The following is a 9,457-nucleotide window of genomic DNA, read 5'->3' on the forward strand; positions in this document are numbered from 1 at the left end:
TTTCCTTCCTGTGCCCTAATTTACTTTAGTTTTTCCCCCCCCCCCCCCCCCCCCACTTTCTGTTAAGTTGACTAGGTGCTTTAGTATATCAGTGGTGTACTAACCATAGGAGGTTTGTTGGAAATCACTGAAGTCAAGTGTTTCCTAGGATCATACTGCACAGAGACCAGTATTTTTACATTTGTTTATAAGACTGCATCTGTTGCAAAGAGCTTAAGCAAAACGTCAACACTACTATGGTAAAAACCATGTGTAGAAATAAATCCAGTTACTTTTGGTGTGCAACAGTGTATATACTTACACACGAAAATATCTTTATGTATATCCTTTTAAGCTACTAGCTAACGCCATGATTTTAGAATAGGTACAAAATACAATTTTAGCCAGTGGCTGTCTCCTAATTACAAAGTAGCCAGCACAGGGGACTTCAGTGTCAATGGCCCGAGAGGACACCCAGCAGTATTTAGCCAGGCGGATGACAGTAGAATAAATAAAAACGAAAGGCAGAATTCCAGTGAAGATTCGACGGTTAAGGCCAAGTGGGCAAATTTAAGAATCGGGAAACCGAGGTGACTTAGGACAGGCAACAATCAAAAAAAAACAAAAAAACCAAAAAACACGCTCCCCCCCAACCTACTCAATCCCCTCCCAAAGCCCTGGGGTTGGCGCTGGCTGGGCATTCCGATGGAGAAACCAGGGAACCGGCGCCCGGGAGCGTGCCCAGCCTGGAAAGTTTCTGCGCGGCCCGCGCGCGGGCACGGCCCGAGCAAGGTGGCGGCCGCGCGCCTGCAGCCGCGGGCGGAATTCCGGAGGTGAGCCGGACGCCGGCGATCGTCCCGGCCTGCGCGGGCCCGGTCCGGCTAGGGGCTCGCGACAGCGGCCTCCCCGGGCCCCGAGGTGGGCGGCTTGCCCTCGGCTTCCCTTCCTTCCTAGGCCGTGCGGGCGGGGCTGCGGGCTCGCGGCGCGGGAGCGCGCTGCGCCGCGGGGGCGCGCGCTGGCCCGGCCGCAGTCGGCGTGGGAGCGAGCGCGGGGGTGGGGCGAGGCGGCCGCGAGGCGGCAGGCGCTCGCTCGCTCGCGCACCGGCAGGCCACCGCCTCGCCCCCGTGCCTTCCCTTCCCTTCCCTTCCCTCCACTCCCCTCCCCCGAGCGAATCACGCGCCCTCCTCTGACACTCATAGCGGGCCCGAGCTCCGAATTTATCCTTCACGTGACCTGAGGGGGGTTGGGTGGTTGGCTGGGGGACGGAGGAGAGAGGGGAAGGAGGGAACGGAATCTGCCGTTACCCGAGCAACAGGCCCCGCCCGCCGGCTTGGGGCCGGGGGGGCCGGGCGGAGGACGTCAGCACGTCAGCCGGGGTTTTGCGTTTTGATTGACAGTTGCTATAGCGACCGGGTCGGTCCGTCGCCATTTTGTTGGTTGGTTTTTTTTTAAACCCTTTCGCTTCCCGCCCGAATAATAATAAAAAGCCCCATTGGAGTGAGGCGGGGGTGGCGGCGGCAACCGCGGCGGGGGGATCCGGGGAGACTGCTGCCGTCGCTGCTGCCGATCGCGGCCCAGGTCGGGCTGAGAAAGCGGACTCCCCGAGCGGGGGTGCGGGCGCCACCGCCGCCGCCGCTTGTGCTGCTGTTCCTGCTGCTGCTGTTGGTGCCGCTGCCGCTGCCGCCGCCGCCGCCGCCGGCGAGCGGGCGGGACCGGTGTGAGTGTGAGGGAGCGTGTGCGAGGGCGAGTGTGCGCGCGGTGAGTGTGCGCGAGTGTCTGTGCGGGATCGGGGGCGGGCGGTCCGGGCTCTCCTGGCGGAGCCGCCGCCGCCGCCGCCGCCGCCGCTCGGGCCCCGGCGCTGCTCGCTGCGCAGCTTCGGAGCGCGCGCCATTTTGTGAGATTTACAAAAATCCTCGTCGGGAAGAAGCGGCCGGCAGCGGCCGCCACTCGGCGCCCGGCCTCGCCGCCGCCGCCGCCCTCCGCACCGGGCCGGGCCGGGCCCCGCCGCCAGCACTCGGGGGCCCGGGGACTGCGGTATTTGCCGGGGAGGGGCTGTCGCCTGCCTCCCCGGCCGCGGGCGCCGCCGGCCCCGCCAGCCCGACGGACCCTGAGCCAGCGCGGCTGCGGCGCGGAGCCGGGACGCCGGGGGCGGAGAGAGGCGGCCGGGGCGGCGCTGGCTGCGGAGGCCGCGGCGGGAGCGCGGCGCGGGAGCTCGAGGCTGAGACTCACCGGAGGGAGCGGCGCGAGCGCCCCGCCATCGTCCCGGTGAGTGTCCGCCCCGCCCGGCGCGGCGCGGCCCTGCGCGCGGCTTCCCGGGGCCTGTGAGCCGGGCTCGCCAGGCCTCTAGCGGAGGGAGGGAGGGACCTGCCATCTTAGGAGCGGGCGGGCGGGCGGGCGGCCTGGGGCCCGGGGCCCGGGGAAGAAAGCCTCGTCCCCGAGGAAAGTTGCGGCGGGTGGGACCCGCTGCCTCGGGCCCGGCCGGCGCCAGACCTCCACTGGCTGCCCGGGCGCAGGGGAGGAGGCTGTTCTCCTCCTCCTCCTCCTCTTCCTCCTCATCCTCTGCCCCCAGCTCCTCCCTCGTCCCTCCTCTCGGTCCCCACCGGCGTGCGGAGCGCCGGGGTTCTGGGCAAGGACAATGCACGGGATCAGAAAATGGGGCTGGCGGCCGGGAGGCGAGGACGCAAGGCCCGGTCGGGCCGGGCCGGCGAAGGTCGGCAGCCTGCTGCCTGCGAGGCCCAGTGGGCCCGCGCCCGGGCCTGGGGACCCGGTGTGCTCGGAAGTCGGGCGGCGAGCGCGGGCTACCCAGGGCACCGGAGGGGCCGGGGTGACCTGCATAGCAGCGGGAGGAGACGGGAATTAGAATGGAGACCTGTGTATCGCCTCAAAACTTCAACATCTATTTATAGGCGCAGACCCACTCAGGCTCCAGAGGCCCCAGAGCTGCTGAATATCAGCACTAAGCTAGAGGCCCCTCCCTACCCCGAAATAGTTAAAAATGGCAAAATTCGTGAGTCAGTGACTCCAATGACTTGTCTTGTCTTTGCCCAGCCCTAGATTATGTGACTCCTGTCGTCGAGGTGCAGCATCATTTGCTTCTTGAGTTCTGCCAAATCCCAAGAAAATATTCCTTGTAACTGTTTGCACACTCATAGATTAGTGCAAGGCCTTTTATATATTCCCTCGAATAACCTCCCAGTTGGAAATGCTGCCCATTTTACAGATGAGCAGACTGAGCCTAGAGGTGGGCAGTGACTAGTCCAAGGTCATACAGCCAGGACTCCGGGAGGCCTATGTCAGTTGTTAGCCTGGCTTTCTGTTCATCGGCTCCTAACTTCTTATTAAGTACTGTATGATGACTCAGGGCTGTAACCTAGAGACTGTTTGGGTACAGGTTTTGGTAGAGTTAATTTAGGGTTTGCAGAAGTACAGTTTAGATGAGCCCCTGTAATGAAACTTGTCACCCCCCTCCCCCAAGTAAACTAGTCTGTTTTTGAGTGGAAGAATTGAAACCACTGGTGCATTTTGTTTTTTGCTTTAACTGTTAACAGTATAGAGTTCTTTTTGCATATTGATAAGTCATAAAGTTTGGTGTGAAGTTATTTTTTTTCTTTAAATACTTACATTTCTCTTTTGACACTTTGTACTTTGCATGTTATGAGTAACTATTAGGTATTTTGATTTGAGATGTTAATGTTAATAATGTAGTGGAATTATCTTTGTTAAATTTTTTTAATTGTCTTAAAGAATTACATTTTTAAATAGACTGTAAGTGGGAGACAGGAGCTCAAATTTCACTTGTCAAGGTTTCAGAGGAATAATGGTTAAGGAGGTTTATTTGGATATATGGATTTTCAGGGTACATGTCTTAAAGAACCCTGCCCTTCGGAGCTTCTGTCCTAGCATGGCGGTGGTGTCTGTGGTACTGTCCAAAAAGTTAAAACCCTTGTCAGCATCTATACCAGGTACTCTGTAAAAATGGCCACAGAAAGTTTGTATTTACCTCAGAGAGGCATAAGCTCAGAAATTATTCTAGAAGGGCTGCTCCTGTGTCTGTAAGGCAGGGACACACATTTCGTATGCCTGGTGGATGATGAAGATTTTGTTGTCTTTTGAAGGAGTAGAGTTGAAGGGATGGTTGTTATCTGTAAGGAGAGGAAACTGACTGACTGACCCAGTGGAGCTTCTTGAAGACACTTTGGTGTGTGACCTGTTAAAACTGTAACCTCTATGCTCTGTGCTATACCACTGCTATGTGCTAGGAGTTGAAAAAAAATACCATTCATGAGAACATGGATAGTGAAAAAGACCCTTGGCTAGAGGAATCTCACTTGAGAGTTCTACTCTGTCACTGAGTTTTCTTCGTGGCTGGACTCCTGTGCTTGTGACTCACAGATGGGAGTGACTGACAGTCTGAGGCAGGAGCTCAAGTCTGGGCTGTGCAGTGCAGTGCAGTGACTGAGGGTAAAGCTAAGATGGCTTGTTTCAGACATGGCATGAATTCTGTCATGGGTGTTATGTAACTGTCAAGGAAAGAAATACTGTATGTGTTTACTTTGGGTATTACTTTAAACCATTTTAATAGAAATTTAAATAGCACAGAGATGTTACAGAGTTGATGGTTGGCAAATGTCTGTTCCAGAAAGAAATTTTGTATAGAATCTTGGATGACCAAGAATCATTTTGTACTGCAGGACATAGTTACATAGTATACATAGTTGGACTCCTAGAGGGAGGGAGGGAGGGCTTCATTTCTGAATCTCTTGCTACTTGCTGATGCTCTTGTTCCCACCTGCCAGCCAGTGTCCCTCTTCCCAGTAACTTCTCAAGAAGGAGCTTAGCCAGCAAGCACCACAAGTTTCCAGAAAGTCTGTGAAGAACATGGCTCAGCACTTGGAGCTGTTAGTCTTGAGAATTCTGTGGTATTTCTAGACAGTAACTTGGCCCTAACACTCTACTTTGTGTTGAGTGTTTTGGTGGGTTTCCTCCATTTGTACTTGTCTACTTTCGTCTTAGGAACAGATCTCTTGCTTGGACATAACAGACAGGGTCACCTGTAACTTCACAGTTTGTCTGTCACAGCTGTAGGACTGGAGTAGTAGTGTATGGAGTGGGTATGTCTTCTGAAGGCAGGGACCCTGTGCTGTCCTACCCATTGTCGTGTTTGATGGCAAGGCAGTCTGTGGGAACTCATAACCCAGTGCTCGCATGGGGTGGGGTTTTATGGGGATTAAAAATTGGTGTTTAATTACTTGGAAAAAAATTATTAAATTATTTTAACTTACCTAAAGTTGTCCCTAAATGAAGGAATCTTTTGAAATTATGCTTCACGTCAGCTTCATAATGTTAAGCTGTTGAGTGTAAAGTCTTCTGCTGGGTACGTGAGAGTTGAATGCAGGTTTCACGGAACTAAAATAAAGGTTCACATTAGCTAGTGCAGGCAAGTGTTATTTTAAAAATTTTAGTTTCATATTGATATATAAAAACAAAATTTGACTTGGAAGTACATTGTATTAAACAGCTATGCTTTTTAAAGTTATATTTTGGCTTTGAAATTCTCATTTGAGCATTCTGTAGTGAGTTACAGTTCTTGGTTGAGAGAGAAACCTAACATTGGACATCTAACCTGCTGTGGATCTACCAAGGCAGATTTGTGCTGACAAGGAGCCATGCTGGATTCTTGGCAGTTAGTTCTGAAGAGATGCCATTTTTCTCAAGGATGATTTTTTTATGTATGTTATTATTGTTAATAAACTAAAATTTGACAAGAAATACTTTTTGACTAGGGATGTGTGTGTGTGTGATATGCAGGAGTCATGTAGAAGTCATGTCTCGATGATGAGTCATTTCATCATACAAAATTGAAATCTCATAATTGAGACGCTTTGCTTGGGTTGGCCTGCTGTGATGGTTTGACGTGGTATGAAACCAGCGTATAGAAGGAAGGCATCAACTCTTTTTTAAACAACATTGTCACAGTCACACAACCCCTAGCTTTTTTTGTTCCTTTTTTTTTTTAAAGTTGAAAAAAACAAAACAATTTCAGCGATCAGTTGATTTTTTTTTTTATTTAGAAATATTTGATGGGATTTGTGGCTATGGTTGTGTCTTGGGTGTGTCTGGGTGGGTTGCTGGCACTGGCGTTTCGTTTCTCCAAGAGCTTTGAGGTACCTGGTTTGGAGAAGTCCTTGAGGCCCCTCAAGTACTTCTAGGGAATGACTTCAGGACTCAGGCTCAGCATAGGTGTCTTCCCCTGTGATAGCAGGTTGGCAGCTGTCATGTTGCTGTGCAGATGGTGGGATGGATACTTCTCTGCTCTTCCCTGTCTCCTTTTCAGACACACTCACTCTTCTTCCTCTGCATCATTACCTCAGGGATGCCTTTCCTGTCCCCACCCCCTGTCCCCTCTCCCCCTTAGCTGTGCACAAAGTTAAATCTAGGACATTACACACATGAGGCAAGCATTCGCCCTCAGCTTCCCCATGAGAGCCAAGTAGGGCTTTCTCCTTCTTCCACAGCCTTTATTGCTGATAGTTGTAGGGTGAGTCACAACTGACTTATATACACTTAATCCTTTAATGTCTGTCTGCCTCCTCTCCAATGGACAACGGGGTCTTCCCCACCCATGTGCTAGTGGTCAGATCTAGTCATGTGACCATACTTAGCTGCACAGGAGGCTGGGATTTGTGGTCTTTGGAAGGGTGGCTGTTTATTTGGCTGAGCATTTGCTTCTGTAGATAGGTGGAATGAAGGAAAATTAAACATTACTTGTTCACTTCTAAATATTTTGGAAGAAATCTCTGGAAATAAGGCAGTTTATTGAACGATCACTGTTCAGTATTGGCCATTAAGCTTTGTGCTATAATGAAAACTCAGATTGCCCAGATATATTGCTGGATCTGTTTTCTATCTATCTATCTATCTATCTATCTATCTGTAGTCTGATGAGAAGAATGAATTTGTACAATTTTTTTTTTTTTTGTAGTGAAGATATTTGGGGTCTAATAGTTTACTGACACTGTTTTCTGAGAGAAACAACTTTTTTTTTTTTTTTTTGGTTTTTTGAGACAGGGTTTCTCTGTGTAGCCCTGGCTGTCCTGGAACTTACTTTGTAGACCAGGCTGGCCTTGAACTCAGAAATCTGCCTGCCTCTGCCTCCCAAATGCTGGGATTAAAGGCTTGTGCCACCACCGCTCAGCCCCAGAACAATTTTTTATAGTTGTGATTATATCATGTAAATAGTAAAATGTAAACTTTTGGCTTTCCTCTTAATAGTCTGCTCTGTCCCGATAGTGTGTGTGGCCCAGCAGGTAGTGCTAGACCAACATGGAGTACTGGACAGCTAGAGCAGCATTTGGGTCTTGGGGCTTTCAGTGTCTGAGAGTCACTAGTGCTGTAAGATGCTAGCAGTGACTTAGGAGACAGTCGTTAGCTGACACCTCCTTCCTGGAGTCCTGACTGTGAGGGAAGGGGAACCCCAGCCTTTCTGTTAGCAGGTGGTAGATGTAGCGGGACCTGGGCAGGCTGACCTGCTCTCCTCTGGAGAACTTGTCAGGGTTTTGGGATTCCCAGGCTCAGGCAATTTTGTGTAGTTTTCGATGACCTCTGGAAGGAGCTTTGTTTATAAGGACTCTGGTCATCCTGTTGCAGCACAGACATCTGAGAAAAGCTCTGGGGGACGAGATTCATCTCACCTTACAGAGGAGGAATGCAGAGAGACCGGGTGCCTGAACTGCACTAGCACGGGCTGTTCTTTTTAGATGGACTAGAGGACAAGAGTTTATGGGGCATCCACATTTACAGGTGTCTGTCAGTCTCAGACACAGCGCTCTTCATGCAAGGAGCTCATTCCTAGGGAATGCTTGGTGTGATTAATTTCCTTTTAGCCTCACAGATAAATAGGCCACTGAAGTACATTGTCCAGTCCTTTCTCTTGCTAGTGTTTGGGAGGGACTTACTAGTGTTTCTTTAGCTTTGAGTTCACTCTGTGTTCCAGGAAGGCTTTGAACTCAGATCTTCCTGCTTCAGCCTTTGGAGTAGCTGGGGTTATAGGCCTGTATCACCTGGCCTGGCTCTTTTGTTTTTCTTTTTTTTTTAGATTTATTTATTTGTTTTATATTACACTTTCTTCAGACACCCCAGAAGAGAGTATCAGAGCCCATTACAGATGGTTGTGAGCCACCATGTGGTTGCTGGGATTTGAACTCAGGACCTCTGGAAGAGCAGTCAGTGCTCTGAACCACTGAGCCATCTCTCCAGCCTGAGGCCTGGCTCTTTTTTAAATTTATTTTGGTGATAGCCTCTCTGGTCCTATCTGGTCTGGAATTCATTATGCAGCTCACACTGGCTTTAAACTCACAGCAGTCCTCCTGCATTCTCTCAGGAGCTGGTGTTATAGGACTGAGCTACCATACTTGACTTCCATGTATGTGTTGTTTTTAATTTTCTAAGTTGTTTGTCGTGTCGATGAAAAGGTTCTGCTGTGTATGTCTGGCTGGCCTGGAATTTGCTATATAGACTAGTCTGGCCTTGAACTCACAGAGATCTGCCTATCTCTGCGTTGGGGTGTTAGGATTAATATGTGTGCCACCTTCTTTAAAATGTTAGAGTATTTGTGTGTCTATATGAGTATATGCCACATTTGTGTAAGGGCCCTTGGGTGCCAGAAGAGTGTGTTGGATCCCATAGAGCTTGTGGGCAGTTATGAACACCCCAGATGGATGCTGGGAACCAGACTGGGTTTCTCTGGAGGAGCATGATGGGCTCTCATGTAGCCCAGCCTACCTTGAAATCCTTCTGCCTCAGCCCCTGGAATGTTGTTACAGGCATGTGTCCCCATGCCCACTTTATGCCATGCTAGGGTTCGATCTGGGGATTCATGGATTGTAGGCAAATACACTACCACAGGAGCTGCATTCCTGGCCCTTGTCAGGTTTGGTTCTGTTTGTTTTGTTGATTTTTGCTTTCATTTTGCTTGGGAACGATTTCATTTTATACATACCCTTTGGTTTCTTTAGTTCTAATGAAGGGATATTAAAATTGTTGTCACTGCTGTTCTTATGTACACTTAGTGGTAAGTAAACTTGTGCTCTGAGCATCTGCTGTAGGATACCTATCTATAAGGAAGACTGTGTACCAGCTATGAGCACACTGGAACAACGTATATTGTTGCCAAGGTGTCTTCTAAAATATCATATCAGTTTATGTGTTTACAATCAGTGTCTGAAGAGCGCATTTTCCTTTTTTTAAATTTTTATTTATTTATTAATTATTTTGAGGCAGGATTTCTCTGTGTAACAGCCCTTGGCCCTGGCTGTCCTGGCACTCATTCTTTAGACTAGGCTGGCTTCAAACTCAGAGACCTGCCTGCCTCTGCCTCTGCCTCTGCCTCTGCCTCTGCCTCTGCCTCTGCCTCTGCCTCTGCCTCTGTCTATCTTTGTTTCCTCTCTGTCTCTCTCTCTCTCTCTCTGTCTCTGTCTCT

At 50.1% G+C, this 9,457-nt stretch overlaps 1 protein-coding gene across 5 annotated transcripts in view; it reads left to right on the forward strand.

Moving 5' to 3' along the window:
- The first annotated feature begins 792 nt into the window (after nt 1-792).
- Dyrk1a (dual specificity tyrosine phosphorylation regulated kinase 1A) overlaps nt 793-9,457 on the forward strand; it is a 122,241-nt gene continuing 113,576 nt past the window's right edge. For 2 of the 5 annotated variants that reach the window (XM_029470577.1, XM_029470579.1), the window contains exon 1: nt 2,444-2,689. The gene's annotated coding sequence lies outside the window, so the exon portion shown is untranslated. Of the gene's footprint in view, nt 813-1,547; nt 2,245-2,443; nt 2,690-9,457 lie in introns of those variants that run through there. The other 3 variants (XM_029470578.1, XM_029470580.1, XM_021185336.2) reach the window with 3 other exon arrangements.

This window comes from Mus caroli, chromosome 16 (assembly GCF_900094665.2).
Source record: "Mus caroli chromosome 16, CAROLI_EIJ_v1.1, whole genome shotgun sequence".
In the NCBI taxonomy this organism is placed as follows: domain Eukaryota; kingdom Metazoa; phylum Chordata; class Mammalia; order Rodentia; family Muridae; genus Mus; species Mus caroli.